The following is a 13177-nucleotide window of genomic DNA, read 5'->3' as shown; positions in this document are numbered from 1 at the left end:
AAGGTGTTATCTGAGTCAGGCATGGTGCCACATACCTGAAATCCCTGTGGCTCAGGAGGAGGATCACACATTCATATAAAATTCCTGGTATGTGTTTTGCTATGGAACTGGGAGTGACAAGCACACCTTCTCCTTGCTTCCTGTCCTTGCCTTAAACAGTAACCTTGAAAGTAAAATCTATTTTTGTGAACAAGTCTCTGAAATGTTGTTTGTCCATTTCAAGGCCCTACTTTAGGAGACAGAGAAGGTACTGGTGATCTAGACCATCTTCTGAGAAAGAATGGTGGTGATGATGCCTGCTGAAGGAAGGGTCCCACCCTTACAGTCTGGGTTAGAGAAGGAGGTACACAGCAGCAACAACAAATGTTTTGCCCTCTGTATCCTCCACACATCCCATGCTAACATACTATAGCTATTTAATCTACCTGTGTGTGTGACTGCATAGATGCACATGTATGCATCAGATAACTACTACACATATTTGATTTTACTTTTGACTTTGATAGTTACATGTGATAGTTCTAATTTGATAATTAAACAGATTATGTAGTTCCCATAATTTGAAACCTATTAGAGGAGTAAAATTCTTTGACTCTTGTCTGTGTATCAAGTAAAATAATACTGATTTTTAGTGCATGATTTGTAATGAAAATAAATTATCTCACACAATTTTGTGAAACTATTCTCCAAGTGGAATAGTTTCAGGTGGAGAATAGGAGCTGAAATTTGTATCATACATATCTATCCCCCTTTTAACATTTTTGACAAAAGAAAAAGTTTAAAAAATAAGATTTATGATTGGGACCTATCTCTTTGGTCTCATGGTTTTGGAAGGCCAATGAGGATTCAGAACTAAAAATCAACTACTTATCTTGCATTTTGGCTTTTGACCTAATTGCCAGTTCATGATATTTTTCCATCCTACAATGAAAGTTACTAAATAAACAAGTGGGCTTGGAATCGAGATAAATTGTTTTTGCCAGGAATGGTGGAACACACCTCTAATCCCAGCAGCATGTAAAGCTGAGTTAGGTGGAGTTCAAGTTCAAAACCAGCCTAAGCAACTTAGCAATAACTTGCCACTAAACAAAATATGAAAAAGTGATGAAGATGGGTCTCAGTGGTTAAGTGCTCTGGTTCAATCCCCAGTTTAAAAAAAAAAAAAAGTGTCTTATTGAAAAGTCTAAAAACCTACAATACACCATACAACTCATACAACTTTTCTTATTGTTTTAGAATTTGGTTAGTGGCAATTATTCAAAAAAGCAGAGTTTCTACGATTGTTGTGCATATATATAATTATCAATATATTTTGCTTGCTTTCTCGTATCTGGAATGGAATAGATCATGGCCAGCATTTTGAGGGAGAAAACCTACCTCTGGAAACTTTCTACTTAAAGCTCCCTGCTTTCACTCAGAGCAGTGTCTCTCCTGTTTTTTGGACCTGAGAAGAAATAGAGGTAAGGCATTGTATTCCTCGCCTAAAATAAAAGCAGGAAAGAGACTTGCCTGAACCTATATGTATACATAAAATATGCACATATATTACATATAAACAAAACCTTTTAAGTACCTAGCTGTTTATGGGCCTCCTTTTCTAGAATCTGAGAAAATCCTGGTTCAGTTTATAACAAGTAATGACACCAGCCAGAAGTAATCTCAACCTTCCTTTCCAAACCAGAAAAAAAATTCAGATTTCTAGGTCTTTTTCTAAACATAGTTGAACATGGGTGATAGAGGCATGGAACAGATAACTTTAAATTGGAACACAGAGTAAAAGCACTCCAAGAAACACAATTAGTTGTACCACCTTTAACCACCAGAGAATTAAAATTTGGAATTTAGAGAGGAAGATTCAACATTTTATGTAGAAATGGTGGATGGCATTCATGCCTACAGTGAAAAGGTTATTATAAGCTTTTGAAAAAAATTCATGGGAGTGGCAGATAATGGTTAAACAATCAGTATCTACACAGTGTTTCCCAGGTGCTTTGTCAGCTGTGGCCACAGCACATACATGTATTACTAACCTCCATGAAGAAAACGATTCATCTGTGTCCTCTAAAATTATTCCCATTTTAGAGATGAGAAAACATGAGTTTCTGGATATTAAATGGGAATTCAGCTGCACAGAGATAACTACTCAGAGGCAGAACTATATGAAATTCCTTCAAAGCTCCTTAAAGTTTTATTTGCTCCTGATATAGAGGTTGTGTCTGGAGAATATTATTTTCTCTCCATTTTGAATAGAGTAACTAGGGAAGACATCCTAGGAGCAGAACAAATGTGTTTTTTTTTCCATCTTTCATGTTAAGTAACTCCAGAAACTGAGCTATCAACCTAGATTCCTTCAAGTTAATGCTAGAAGATTACAGGGTGCAGAAAAGCACAACAGAGGCCCAGAGTCTCAATATGACTCAGAAAAGAAATAAACCTAAAACGCTCATGAGAACTTTTGAAGAAAAAATATGTAATTATTTCCAAGAATATATGCCCTTTGGTTGCTATCTCTACTCTATATAATTTAGAAAACAATAAATCATAATGCATATATCTAGGATTTTCCAAATCTTATCCTGTATGATTTTGTGTCCAAATTCCAGAAAAGAGAATGCATGATTCACTGTCAAAAACATTATAAAAAATCTTTAAGGAAGAGGAGTGGATGTTTAGTGAATGTGTCATTCAAGAATTTAATTAACCAATGATTTTTAGTAGATATATTCACTTTTCTGAATCCATAGAAAAGTGAGATTTTCCTTATTTATATTTCCTGCTAGAATTTTCTAAGAGAAGCCCTAGATTTTATTTGAAATAACCTCCAAATAGAAAATATACAAGATACCTACAATTCAAACTCAGGGGTATAAAATGTGAGTTTTTTATTAATTAGAAGCAAAATCTTTTTTTTTTCTTGAAATCCAACTTTATCTGCCTTCTTGAATACATTTTTTATCTTAAAGACAGAAACCACAAAAAAAATCACAGGCAAATGCCCTGAGCTGCCAATTAATACAGGGAATATCTATATCCAAGTGCTCAATTAACATAAATATTTCAAAATCTAAAGAAATATTAGAAATATTTAGAGAAATATAAAATAAAATTTCACCATAGGCAAACTATAATATTTATGGTGATATAAAGGAAATGAATATTCATAAACTCAGGAGGAGTTTATTATCATTTGTGGAAACTCTTGCTAATGAAGATATATGATGCTCACTGTCAGAGACTTTAGAAATTACAGCATATGTGACCATGATAACACGTAAGAACACAACAGAACTCATCCAAACACCAACCATACAAACCCAGGGGCTTGGTTCAAATGCATGTGCATCTTGGAAGAGGTAAAAAATAATCTGTAGGAAAAATTGTTACTAGGAGTCACTCACATCTTTAGCTATATTATGTCCAGTTTAAGAAATATACAATGCCATGTTCAAGTTTTATATATATGCAATATTCATGTTTTTTTCACATGTATACATGTTTACAAAAACAATTTAACTTGTGAGAAAATAAATATTGTAAGCAAATGACACACTCACTTACACATCCCATGTGCAGATGATAAAACTCATCATTACAAAGAAAAAATTTTCTCCTAAGCCAACCTACAATATATCTCAGTAAAATTGTTATGTACCTATATAAATATATCAGAGTAAATCCTACTTTTATGTATCTATAAAGCAATAAGTTATAAAATTATAAATAAAAGAAAAAGAGGAAATGATAAAAGGAGAGGTAAAGAGAAGCTACTGGGTAATAAAATGGAGCAAACCATATTCCATGTTTCTAAGATTATGTCAAAATGAACCCAAATAATATGTATAATGCAATTACAAAACATTCACATTTTACATTTAATGAAATAAGAAACCAAATTATGAAGTTCTAAAATTCATTCACAAAATTACACATAATTTTAGCTAAGAAATTTTTCAATTATAAGAGGAAAAGGAGTACATTCATGTGTATTTTGAAACTATACTATTATAATAATCATCAAGGAATCACAATAAAAAACTAAATAGACATTTTGAAAAAATTATACAGTTAATTGCAATAGAAAATTCTACAAAAATCAAACCATAACAAATCCAATCTCACCAACTATCCTAGACTCTGTCTCAAAATAAAAAATAAGGAGTACTAGGGATATATATATATATATATATATATATATATAAGTAGTAAAATATCCTGAGGTTCAACTTCTAGCAGCACAATATATATAAAAGTAAAGAAGTAAGTAAAATTAAAAATTAACTAGCTCATGAGGAAGTGAGGTTCCTATAGACAACAGCTGCTTTCCTGCAAGAAAAATGGCATGTGGAGATTTGATCATGATAATGGGCCCACTTATTAATCACCAGCACCAGGAAGATGCTGGGCAACAGGCACACACTTGCCAGAGAGTATTTGAGGTATGGGTGGAAGATGGTCTGCAAGGATAAGGAAGGCAGTGAGGGGTCTCTGCCACTGATGTGCTCCCCATATGGATGGCCAGCAGGACTGAGGGTACACTGCCCCACAGGAGGACTCATGCCTGCAGAGTCCAGAGACTGTGCAAAGTTCCAGTTTGATAGCTCCTGTTCCTGCATCAGCCAGTCCCGCGATTCCATCAGCCTGCCTCTCCAGACTCATCATGTCACTGCCCACTCACCATTTCTGGAGTCTCAGGAGCCAGTACTTGTCCCTAGCAATCTTCAACCCCTGCACAGTGGATCAACCTGGGTCTCCAAAGCAGGAGAGTGAAGCTTAGAGCTGAAAGGCAGATATGCTGGACTCAGCAGAAACAGAGAAGCCAGTGGAAATCCATTTCCAATTCCCTGGCAGTTCACAGCATTGGACAGATCTAAGTGCTCCTGATTGGATGGGGATTCAGGCCATGCTCCTAAGTCTAAGTCCAAGGAGACTTCTGTGTGATTGACAATGGATAATATCCAATCCAGACAAGAATAAGGCCAGAATTATAAGTGATTGTGAGCCAGCTTATTTTTTTTTTTCTTTGTGGTCTGGGAATTGCACACACCTGAGACTTAGGCTGCTGCTATTTTAAGGCTATATTTCCTTCTAGAAGTGGGATCTATTCCTACCAGTAGAACATTTGCATTTAACCTGCTGTACAATGCCATTTTTGTTTATGTATTATATATGCTAGTATATTATTCATGAATAAAAATAATATAATGGCAATTACTATAAAATGTTATTTAACTTTTCTGCTCTCTGTTCTTGTTAGGAGACAGACTAAACTATGAATGGGAAACAACCCTTTAAAGCATTAATATCCAATGAAAACAACACCTAAGGCACAAGAGTATTTTGAATATTTCTAGTATTCACCATGATAGCATAAATAGAGTTGAAACTGATATTAATAACATAAAAACTTTTTGAGAGTATTACCTTTATGTTGAAAGAATGAACTTTTTTTAAGCTGTCTGTTTTATCTTAACTCCCTAAGGTCACCCTCCCAGTTATCTCAACTCCCTAAGGTCTCCCTCCCAGTGACAGGAACAAAGCCCTTAAAGCTGTTCCAGAAATCATCCCCAAACAGGGAGTAAAAGGGTAAATTGAGCCAGATAGCCAGATAGTGCTCAAACAGTAGGATTACCAGAAACTGTTGACCAGAATCTACACCCTGTTGTAAAACGTTGTGAAACATGTTGTATGTTATCAGCAAACCCAGACCCCCTTTGAAATTTCCCGGCAGCTTTGTTCCCCTTTTCCCTTTCATGTGCGACCCCTCTCGATGTGTGGTTTCTGCCTTTATAAACCTACAAGATTTTCTGCTAGGGACTCTTGGATTCCTGCGTGAGTCATGAGTCGGGTCCCAGAGCGCTGGAATAAACACCTCTTGCGGTTTGCATCAAGTGACGCCTCCTGTGGTTGATTGGGGTTGTCATCGATCCATGGGACAGAGTTGGGGTTTCCTTTCTGGGGGCCTTACATTTGGGGGCTCATCTGGGATAAGACGGCCCCCCCTCATCCACAGAGTCGACCTTGGAGGTAAGAAGGGGTACCCCGAAGTTGTCTGTCTTTGTCTTGTGTTTTGTTAGTTGGTCTGGTTCTGTGAGTGTGCTTTTGGTTTCGGTGGCAACCATTTGGTGACTCATGAGAGTGGCCGAACAGTGGTTGGTAGACGTGCCTGGGGGGCCACAGGTTGCAGCCCTGGGGGATGCCCTAAGGGTGGAGGGGAGTCAGGGACACCTGGTAGTCTCCGTCGGTAAGGGCGCTGATGGGGTTCAATTGGTGGATCAGAGATTGGCGCCCGTCTGTATCTGGTTCTGTTGTGTGTTTGTGGTGGAGGTGGAGGAAGGGTTGGAACAACTGCGGGGTTCTCGGCCTGGGCTATGCTTGGGTGGACCCCAAAGGTTCCTTCTCTGTACTCCCCCTCCCAACAGCCCTGAAGGGTAACTTAGCAAAGTAGCTTCACTCTCAAAAGTAATGAAAAATAAGGTCTCATAATTTTAACATCCAACCTTTCCAGATGAGATGGCTAAAATGACTTAGACACAGAGTTTCTGTTAAAACCTGTTAGACCCTTCCAGATCTCAGTCAAGGCTTACATTGAAATATAAATAAAAGAAGCCTAAAGGCTCAGTAGGAGACCGGTCTCAAACCCAGGGAAAGAAAAGGTAAAAAGAGTCTTTAAAACTCCATAAATTTTATGGTACTTTACTAAAGTAATTAACGGCCATATCATTTTTCCAGGACTCTTGTTTATTTTAATTATATGTTTTTTGAGCTCATGATTTTTTGATCAGTTCTATTTTTATTCAACTAGAGTTTTTGAACATCTGTTACATTGCAATGGAGATTCACTTATAAAGTTACAAGTCCTTGATTTTGTGTTATTTGTATGTTGTACTGTCTAATGTCATGTTTTGTCTGTATCTAAACTGAGCGCTCCTAAAATTAAGATTTAAAAATGGATCCAGATACATTTAATTCACGTGATTTAAAAAGGTTCAAAATGGGTAAACTAATAAAAGTAAAATGTCTTTGAAAATAACTCAAGTCTCTAGGTGGTCAAGCTAATAAAATACTGATGTTAATAAAGTGTCTAATATCAATTGTTTCTAGGACTTTTCTTCAACAGGAAAGAGACAGCAAATACTGTACAGGACACTTGTCTGATATCTTGGTTTTTACGGAATAAGTGAATTAGAGTTAACATGTATGGGATTACTCTAATGTGTTTGTAGAGACATCTGATTAATTTACAAAGTTAAAATGCTAATTGTTAAATAGCATCGAATACTTTTAACTCCTTAAATTCCATGGGGTATCATACTTAAACATTATTGGTGTTTTCATAGGTTGGTAAATAAAAGGGTTAAAACTTGCTTTGTGTCATCACTAAACTAAAAACAAGGTTACTAAGAGTTATGTCCTAACAAGTGCAATTCTATATACAAAGGGTCCCAAAAGTTTCAACTGTGTTTCAATTAGAGTACTATAAACAACAGAATATTTAATCTTACTAAAATAGAGTAATTTATCTAAATTCAGAAATTTCATAAGAGTTGTTTCAGAATGTGAACAAAAAGGGGTCAACAAATAAGAAAGAGAAAATAAAAGGTTCTTGGTATGGAAATATATTTGGTAAAAGGAAAAAGGAAATGTTTCTGGGTAAGAAAGTGCTTGTGTGATGAAATACATGAGGATCTAAGTAAGTGCTAAGAAAGTCTGTGTAAGTAAAGGGCAAGTTTCAACAAGTTTGTGTGTAACTAAGTTGGTTATATGTATGTGAGACAGCTAAAACTATTTAAGGATTTTCCTAAGGTGAAATACTAATGTTCTAATATAAACCAAAGTTTAATCCATATGGTAAAATGACATGGTAAAATGACAAGGATTTGAAACATTAATTTGCTCTTAACTTTGTGTCTATTAAGTTTTTTCTTTAGAACAATTAGTCTTAAAAATTGGGGTATATACAATTATGGTTAAACAACTGTTATAGAGTATTGTACTATGTTACAGAATCTACATTTTTCTTTAAAAACTCAATTTGGTAAGATAAAAGTGTCAAGGTAATTGTGAAATGGTCACTAGTTGTATATTAAATGTGTTCATATTTTTCAGGACCACAAGTTTTTAAAGCAGGGAATTTATCAAGCTCTGCTATTCTCCAGATGAAACTTGTCTGTAATGGTAATCTTAAACTTATAAAGAGTAAATTTTATTGGGGATTTATTTCTATCATTTAATGTTCTATTATAGGACCTGCTATCAATAGGGTATGTTGAAAATTTGTTACTTTTTACACTGGGATAAAGAATTTCAAATGTAAATGTATTTCTAAACATTAGAGTCTGATTTGTTTAAAGGTTAATATTGTGAAACATGAAAGAAACATGAAAACATTTTGCCACTTAATCACAAAAGGAAAGTTAAAAGCTCTTTCAGCCTTTCTTTGATTCATGTTTTAGATAGTATGTTAAATCGTGTTAATTATAAAGTTTATATAGACTCAGGAAACAGTATATGTAAACTACTTAATGATATTTAAGGAAGAAGCAAAGATCAACATTAGAATTAGAACACTTAAGATCTGTAAAGAGCCCTGCCTTACCTGAGATAAGGCTCTGCCTCCCACCTTACTGCATGTTAGAGTGACTCCAAAATAAGTCAGACTTCAGCTTATTTAAAGTTATAGTCAAAAGACTGGTTCTCGTTGTAAAAGTACTGTGATCTCAAATAGGGGGTAGAATGTAGTTCTCAATCAAAATTCAAGATAGCTATTATACAAGCTGAATATATTTTTACTCTTGCTAATTTCATTTTGTAAAACTGTTACCTGTTAATGTTTTGCAGAAGTAGTTGCTTCAAGAACACACAACCTAGGTAACTTGTGATAATAAGCCATCACCTAAAGAATAGATAGTGCTAACTTCCAGTACTAATGCAGACTCCAGTTAGATAAAAGGGTAAATAACTGTAAAGTTATGGACATTAAAGTTAAAGCCCCGTACTCTTACTTTAGGACTGCTAGATAATTAAGATCAAACTTAGAGTTTGGAGTTAAATACGGAGGTCAAGAAAAGTCCATATTTGGGTCTTGCCTTCAATGTTAGCCTGAACCCAGGGAATAAGAGGACTTCTCTAAGGAGTGTTGCAACTCTGGGTCACACAACCTCCTGATCAAGGAGATTGTTGAGACTAGAGGATGAAAAATCATCCAGTGCATCTGCTGCAGAGGAGGGTCATGGAAAAGGGGAAACATCCCTTGATGCTTCTAAAGGAAGTCAACTCATCAAGAGACCCTGCCTAATCAAAGTCACTGGTGGAGCTAAGGAGCTGCTCTTAAGTTCTGTACGAGTGACCCCTGTGGAAACTCAGCTGACTCTTTAACAAGACAGGAAGCAGGTCAATTTGACCAGCTTGATTTTAGATACCCAGCAAAACAGTTAAAATCAAAATATAGCCATTCTTGGGCATTTAAAGGAAATAATAGTTAAATGTAACTTAAGATGTACACTTGTACTAGCCCACTAGAATAGACTGGAAGCTACAAATGAGAGAAAGATTCTTCAGCAAATATGCCTGATAACTATCAAGAGAAACTGCCAGAGTCAGAAGTTTTTAGTCAGTTTAAGGCCTGCAGAACGTCCTAAGCTACACAGGTAGACTTAATCTATTTTTGTTAGTATGATTATCTATTCCTAATTAACAGAAGTATAGAGATCTCTAGTAAACACAGGTTATACCAATAAAGGGATATTTTACAAAATCAGATGACATTAAGTAGCTTAACTATATTTTCTGGGGACATCTATCACATTAAGAGTTAAATGTTGTGTTTACATTCCTGATAACCTGGACAATGTTAAATTCCCCAAATAAAGGCCTTGTCCTCTCCAGCCTTTGGCTAGGCCTAGTTATGGGAACAATATCTCAGTTCTTCCACCTCCTGGTGAGATATTACCTTCTGTCATTTTCATGATACTCAGTGGCATGTTTCAGATGCTGCAACATTTACTTTGTACTAATCTCATGTCAGTACTCCTGTCTTTTTGTTCTTCTATCATAGAAGCACCTACCCCCAGATGACTTTACAGCCTGCTCTGCCCCAACCAGGCTTCTTCCTGGGACACCTCAATTGACCCGATTTTTTAAAAAGAAGGAAATCCAAACTGCTTGCCCCTCGCTGCCCCCATTCAGCTTCAAAGCAGCCAGAATGACCGACGCCCCTTTTCATTTCCTTAACAAGCAGTTATTGGTTCCTAAAGCTAAAGGGGGGAATGAAGCCAGAATTGGGAACAGGTAGTTAGTGTAGAAATAGGGGATTGGGTCAAATCGAGGAAATGAAGCCATAAAGTCATCTGCCTCTGCAAGTTGGAGACTACCCCTGGAAAAATGGAATGTCAAGGATCTTCGGAGGCCATTGATTACCAAATTTACCTGCCTTTATCAAGGACTGTTTATCAAGGACTGCAAACAAGGGGCTGCTAATTGGTGGCAGGCACCCTGGGCTCTTGCCTGCCTGAAATCGCCTAGTCATCTTCATCAGGGAAAGAGTAAGTGCTGTACAGGTACTAATGCTCAGGCAATAATACCAATCCCTCCGCCAAGGAAATAGCTTTGGAGAAGAGTATATAGAGACAGAAGTTCCATGATTAGAACTTGCCAGAAAAGAAAATGGGGAAATGAAAGAATGGACATTTTTTTAAGCTGTCTGTTTTGTCTTAATTCCCTAAGGTCACCCTCCCAGTTATCTCAACTCCCTAAGGTCTCCCTCCCAGTGACAGGAACAAAGCCCTTAAAGCTGTTCCAGGAATTAGCCCCAAACAGGGAGTAAAAGGGTAAATTGAGCCAGATAGCCAGATAGTGCTCAAACAGTAGGATTACCAGAAACTATTGACCAGAATCTACGCCCTGTTGTAAAACATTGTGAATATGTTGTATGTTATCAGCAAACCCAGACCCCCTTTGAAATTTCCCGGCAGCTTTGTTCCCCTTTTCCCTTTCATGTGCGACCCCTCTCAATGTGTGGTTTCTGCCTTTATAAACCTACAAGATATTCTGCTAGGGACTGGACTCCTGCGTTAGTCATGAGTCGGGTCCCAGAGCGCTGGAATAAACACCTCTTGCGGTTTGCATCAAGTGACGCCTCCTGTGGTTGATTGGGGTTGTCATCGATCCATGGGACAGAGTTGGGGTTTCCTTTCTGTGGGCCTTACAATGTGACTTATAAAATACTATGATGAAGTACATGTGCTTTTGGAACTACACTCTCAAGTTGACTCTCTCCATCATACCTCAGTTCACAGTAGCCACATTGCAGGTTTGAGGGCTATGGGTTCCCTGATATCAGTGACTTAAAGTGTCTAGTCTATCTCTTTACATGCTAGTGTTGAGGGATAAAATTCCCTAATAATATTTCCCCTTAGGCCCAAAATTAGAAGAATTAATATGCTGAGTGAAAGCAGAAAGCTCCAACCAAAAAGTGTCCAAAAGTAGATTATTTTGTCTCACTTCATACTGGCCACAGTTTTTTCACATTGCAGATATCATGCAGCAGAAAAAAGAAGGTCAGTCAATGTACAGAGGAGTGAGAGTTCTTTGATTTCAGCAAACTCCTCAGGACAAAAGGTGCTATTTGAATGACTTAAGGACAAAAGGTGCTATTTGAATGACTTAAATGCTCTGTATTTCCTCTGTCCTTGAGGCCTGGAGACATTTTCTTATTATAATAAACATTGATACTATTGGACTCCGAGAAGCAAGCAAGTTATGTGATCTGTGTATGTGCAGTGCTAACTGTACTATGTAACCTTAGTAACTTGATATGAATCTGGAATAGATAATAAACTAGACTGGCTTTTTCACAGAAACCACTTCTTGCTCTTCATCATCCTGTTTGCTTGCCTCTTTATTAACTCTTCCCTTAATCCTTTTAGCTGGACCTCAATTAACCTTTACAGTTCGGGTGCTGAACAGGGACACTTCTGGATGTGCTGATGGGAAAAGGGGATAGCTTATTGCCTGAAACTGGCTTTGATGTGCATCACTCATTGGTTGGTACTGATCCCACTAGTAAGTTATGGGGAATTCACTGTCTGACACTCAATGTCATCATAGAGCTCAACTTTATTTGCATTGTAATGATAAACATACTGTAAGTAATTCTGATCTTGCTGCTTTGCTATCTGAAATAGGTTTTTTTCTGTCCATGGAATCATAGTGGGTCCTTAAGACCCAAAAATTGGGAATATATAGGTAAAATATTGCATGAGGAGCCAAGGGCTCCTGTACCTGTGTTACATGCTTGGTATTTTTGTCGAGATCCTATCTCAAAAATAGCCTTGACAGAGCTACAAGCTTCTCCACTATTCTCTAAGGCTGAACATTTTTCTCAGCCATCTCCTTGAATTCCTACTCTTCTCCCTCTTTCTTTTCCTCCCCCAGTCCAGTCTCATTTATCTGAATGTCTCAGGCAGGCAACTGAAGAGGGAGAAACTCATACTTCAACTCTCTGCACTATTAGATTAAATAATCCTAATCAGTCAGAATGTGAACAATTGCCTTCTGTTGTGTTTAAAAATTAAAAAAGGACAGTGTTGGAGAGTGGAAAATATAGTAATTTTCACTCTTAATATGATAGAAGTGCTGGGTAAGGGCTATGCCTTGGTTCCTAATGATTGGAAACCTTTGGTGAAAATGGTTACATCTCCTGCCCAAAATACAGTGTTTTTACAAGAATATTCTGATTTAGCCTGTGTTCAAGCTGAGGATAATGCTCAAGGCAATGTTAATATTGATTGGCAAGGGGCTAAGGAGGACATTACAACAATAATCTCAGTTGCCAACAGCTGCCATTGCCAGATTAGAACCTTAGTTTGTAAAGCATGGAGGAGGATCCCAGACATGTGGAATCCTTCCAAGTCCATTGCTGTAATTGGAAAAGTCACAGGAGAATCTTTCATTAATTTTCTTAACCAATTGAATAAAGTTATTGAAAGCCAAGTAGACATTTTGGAAGCTTGCCAATATTCTGACTAAACAACTGACTTATTTGAAATAAAGTGGATACTGCACTTTCTGATTTAATAAAGGCATGTCAAAATATTGGAACTGAAACTCATAAAGCAGCTTTACTGGCTGATGCTTTCAACTCCCCTATAAACTTTGTTACAATTATAAAAATCCTGGC

The 13177-nt window shown here is 36.9% G+C and overlaps 1 long non-coding RNA gene across 1 annotated transcript in view; it reads right to left on the bottom strand.

Annotated features, from left to right (window-relative positions):
• The window catches only part of LOC306652594, a 40843-nt gene extending 31844 nt beyond the window's left edge, over window positions 1-8999 (bottom strand). The window contains exon 1 of the long non-coding RNA XR_013761484.1: window positions 8894-8999. This is a non-coding gene — a long non-coding RNA (uncharacterized lncRNA). The remainder of the gene's footprint in view (window positions 1-8893) is intronic.
• Between the last annotated feature and the right edge of the window lie 4178 nt (window positions 9000-13177).

The sequence above is a fragment of the Sciurus vulgaris genome (genome assembly GCF_902686455.1).
Source record: "Sciurus vulgaris genome assembly, contig: HiC_scaffold_587_arrow_ctg1, whole genome shotgun sequence".
NCBI lineage: Eukaryota > Metazoa > Chordata > Mammalia > Rodentia > Sciuridae > Sciurus > Sciurus vulgaris.
Note: the sequence above shows the minus strand (reverse complement) of the source record. Positions and strands in the feature narration are given on the sequence as shown.